General features: G+C 65.1%; 2 non-coding genes across 2 annotated transcripts; both read left to right on the top strand.

Annotated features, from left to right (window-relative positions):
* The first annotated feature begins 409 nt into the window (after positions 1-409).
* On the top strand, positions 410-2398 carry LOC148345184 (18S ribosomal RNA). Its single transcript, XR_015848760.1, has one exon. It is a non-coding gene; the product is annotated as an 18S ribosomal RNA (ribosomal RNA).
* A 1342-nt stretch (positions 2399-3740) lies between these two features.
* LOC148345185 (5.8S ribosomal RNA) lies at positions 3741-3894 on the top strand. The gene has a single exon (XR_015848753.1). It is a non-coding gene; the product is annotated as a 5.8S ribosomal RNA (ribosomal RNA).
* The last annotated feature ends 295 nt before the right edge of the window (positions 3895-4189 follow it).

The following is a 4189-nucleotide window of genomic DNA, read 5'->3' on the forward strand; positions in this document are numbered from 1 at the left end:
TCACTAAGAGGGAACGGAAGCTACTAAAGCACACGTATAACTGTCCGATGTGCGAACGAAAGTGAGGCCGGACGAATCCGATACGAGTTACGAGTGAGGCGGGATCCACGGCTGGCACTCGCGGGGCCCTCTTGCGAAACCATGCCTCGGCGTGAACCTTTTGGCGGCAGAACCAAGACGAACCGAGGTCGAGCTTCCGTCTCGAGCCACACCCAGACGTCCGACCGTCGCGGAGCCCGACGCCACGCGTGCTAGGGCTCCGCGCGAAACATCGTTTCACGACACCCGCTCGTCAGCCCGTCCGAACGTATACGAGTGTCGCGCGGCCCCCCGGGCCCGGCTGTAGCCACAGCCTCGTCCCGGACCAGGGCCGCACCGCCACCAGCAGCGCCCCCCCGGCGGCAGACGCACTCTGGTTGATCCTGCCAGTAGCATATGCTTGTTTTCAAGATTAAGCCATGCATGTCTAAGTACGAATGGCCAGTACAGTGAAACTGCGAACGGCTCATTAAATCAGTTATGGTTCCTTTGATCGCTCCACCGTTACTTGGATAACTGTGGCAAATCCAGAGCTAATACATGCAAACGAGCGCCGACTCGCGGGCGGGGCTCCGGCCTCGCCCCGGGGACGCGTGCATTTATCAGACACAAAAACCCACGCGGTGTCCGGCGGGCGGGGGCTCAGCCGTCGCGCGCGTCCCCCGCGTCCGGCCTCCGCCTCTCCGGGCGGGGGCGTAAGCGGCGCGGGCGGCTCCGCGCGCGCGCCGGTCCTCGTTCCGCCGGCCCGGCCCCCCCTTTGTGTTGACTCAGGATAACCTCGTGCCGATCGCTCGCCCACCCGAGGCGGCGACGACTCATTCGAATGTCTGCCCTATCAACTTTCGATGGTAGACTCTGCGCCTACCATGGTGACCACGGGTAACGGGGAATCAGGGTTCGATTCCGGAGAGGGAGCATGAGAAACGGCTACCACATCCAAGGAAGGCAGCAGGCGCGCAAATTACCCACTCCCGACACGGGGAGGTAGTGACGAAAAATAACAATACGGGACTCGTTCGAGTCTCCGTAATTGGAATGAGCCGAACACAAACCCATCGGCCAGCATCCATTGGAGGGCAAGTCTGGTGCCAGCAGCCGCGGTAATTCCAGCTCCAATAGCGTATTTTAAAGTTGCTGCAGTTAAAAAGCTCCTAGTTGGACCCCGGGACGCGAGCTGACGGTCCGCCGCGAGGCGTGCATCCGTCTGTCCCAGCCCCTGCCTCTCGGCAAAAGCCCCCGTGATGCCCTTCGCTGGGTGTCACTCGCGGGGCCCGAAGCGTTTACTTTGAGGAAATTAGAGTGTTCAAAGCAGGCCACACGGCCGCCCCTGCATATCGCAGCTGGGAATAATGGAATAGGACTCCGGTTCTATTTTGTGGGTTGTCATGAACTGGGGCCATGATTAAGAGGGACGGCCGGGGGCATTCGTACTGCGCCGCTAGAGGTGAAATTCTTGGACCGGCGCAAGACGGACGAGAGCGAAAGCATTTGCCAAGAATGTTTTCATTAATCAAGAACGAAAGTCGGAGGTTCGAAGACGATCAGATACCGTCCTAGTTCCGACCATAAACGATGCCGACTCGCGATCCGGCGGCGTTATTCCCATGACCCGCCGAGCAGCACCCGGGAAACCGACCAAGTGTCTGGGTTCCGGGGGGAGTATTGTTGCAAAGCTGAAACTTAAAGGAATTGACGGAAGGGCACCACCAGGAGTGGAGCATGCGGCTTAATTTGACTCAACACGGGAAACCTCACCCGGCCCGGACACGGAAAGGATTGACAGATTGAAGGCTCTTTCTCGATACCGTGGGTGGTGGTGCATGGCCGTTCGTAGTTGGTGGAGCGATTTGTCTGGTTAATTCCGATAACGAACGAGACTCAAACATACTAAATAGTACCGCGGCCCCCCGCGCGGTCGGCGGCAGAAAACTTCTTAGAGGGACAAGTGGCTCTCAGCCACACGAGAATGAGCAATAACAGGTCTGTGATGCCCTTAGATGTCCGGGGCTGCACGCGCGCCACACTGAGCGTATAAGCGCGTCGTCTATCCCCGCGCCGGCAGGCGCGGGTAATCCTATGAACCCCGCTCGTGACAGGGCCTGGGGATTGCAATTATTTCCCACCAACGAAGAATTCCCAGTAAGCGCGGGTCATTAGCCTGCGTTGATTAAGTCCCTGCCCTTTGTACACACCGCCCGTCGCTACTACCGATCGGATGGCTTAGTGAGGTCCTCGGATAGTCCCCGCCGGGGCCGGCCCCGGCTCCGGCGGTGTGCCAGAAGACGGTCGAACTTGACTATCTAGAGGAAGTAAAAGTCGTAACAAGGTTTCTGTAGGTGAACCTGCAGAAGGATCATTAACGTACGAGCGGCAGCAGATCCGCCTCGGTACACCCCCGACGAGCCAGACGCCGAGGGCGGCGGGTCGTCGCAGGCGGAGGAAGAGGGTAGACCGGGACGGGACGGGACGGGGGGCGCGGCGCGGGTCACTCCCGGGCCGCGCGTCGGAGCGAGTTCGGCGGGCGCCACGCGGCGCGGCGCGACGCGAGAAAAGGCGGCGGGCGATGTCGCGCTACCTCCGTGCGAGCGGGGTAGCGCGCTCGTCCGACGACCCCAGTAGCGCGGCGCGGCGCGACGACAGGCGACCGCCAGCGACGGGCGAAAGGCGGCGGCCGTGCGCGGGACCCCCGTAACCGGGGAATCCCCCTATGCCGACGACCCTAGCTCGGCGCGGTTCTCGCGCTTCCGGCGCGCGCTTCCGGGGCGGCACTCGCCTCGACGACCTCCCGTCCTTTAAAGGTAACGGTTCGGGCCGGCGCCCCGGCGTCCGTCCGCCCGTCGGTGTCGCGTGTCCGTGCGGCGCGGGGCTGCTCTCGGCGAGGGTCGCCGAGCAAGCGGATCCCCGCACGGATCACAACGGCCGTATGGCGGCGGCGTCGGGACGCCCGCCCGAGACGAAGGTTCAGGGCGACGAAACGGTGCTCCCACCGGCTACCTTTTTCCCCGGCCAAACGCGTCCGTCGGCCGGAGCCCTCGAGGGGCCGCGTAGCGCGCGCGTGGGCCGGCCCCCGGACACCGGAGTTCCTCCCGGGGCTCCGGACACCGGGGGTTCGGTTCCGCGCGGTCCGCCGCGGTCTCCTCTGTCCATCCATAGTCCGGGCAGGCCGCGGCCGGGTCGGGGGCCAGTCCCCCCTCGGTGTCAGCGCGGTCGCGCCGCCCTTGTAAACCAAACCCACTCGCTGACGGGTAGCAACACCCAAAGCGTCGCTTCGCGGCGCGGCGGGGCTTCCAAGTCGGATGGCCTTCCGGGGTCCGGGTAGGAGACGCCGGGGGCCGGCCTCAGCGCCGAGCCCCCGACCTACCCGGCGAGTCCGGTCGCCGAGTCGTGTCAGGCCCGAGCGGGAGACGCCGGGCGCCGGCCTCAGCGCCGAGCGCCCGACCTACCCGGGCCGACGCACGTCTCGGGCGCCGTCGCGGCCCCGAGCGGGAGACGCCGGGCGCCGGCCTCAGCGCCGCGCGCCCGACCCGCTCGGCTCGTCGCGGCGTCGCGCGTATCGCGCCCGTCGGTAACCGCGCCGCGGGTTAGGGGCTCGCTCGCGGGAGCGACCGAACGGCACCCGCGGCGCGTTCGTCTCCGGTACAAACCCTGTCGTGAATTTGTCTCCGATCGTCCCGGGCGGACGTAAAAGGGCCCAAACGTACGACTCTTAGCGGTGGATCACTCGGCTCGTGCGTCGATGAAGAACGCAGCTAGCTGCGAGAACTAATGTGATTTGCAGGACACATTGATCATCGACACTTTGAACGCACATTGCGGCCCCGGTTTTACCCCGGGGCCACGCCTGTCTGAGCGGCGCTTTCCAATCGATCGGACGCGGGCCGGGCCCTCCGCGACATTCCGCCGGTCCGTCCGGCGGGTGGCGCGAGAACCCGGTCCGCGCGGGCGAGGCTCGGGCCCTCCGCGACATTCCGCCGGTCCGCCCGGCGGGTGGCGCGCGACCCGTGTCCCCGCCCACTCCGCGGCTGGGGTTTCGCAGGGACCCCCGTCCCTTCGTACCCTCAAATACAGACTCGGGCGGCGCTCCGTGTCCGTCCGCCCGTCGGTGTCGCGCGTCCGCGCGTCCGGAGGTGCTTCTCGGCTGCCGGTGAGT

This window comes from Urocampus carinirostris, unplaced genomic scaffold (genome assembly GCF_059441175.1).
Source record: "Urocampus carinirostris isolate Australia breed hairy pipefish unplaced genomic scaffold, RoL_Ucar_1.0 HiC_scaffold_67, whole genome shotgun sequence".
Classification (NCBI taxonomy): Eukaryota; Metazoa; Chordata; class Actinopteri; order Syngnathiformes; family Syngnathidae; genus Urocampus; species Urocampus carinirostris.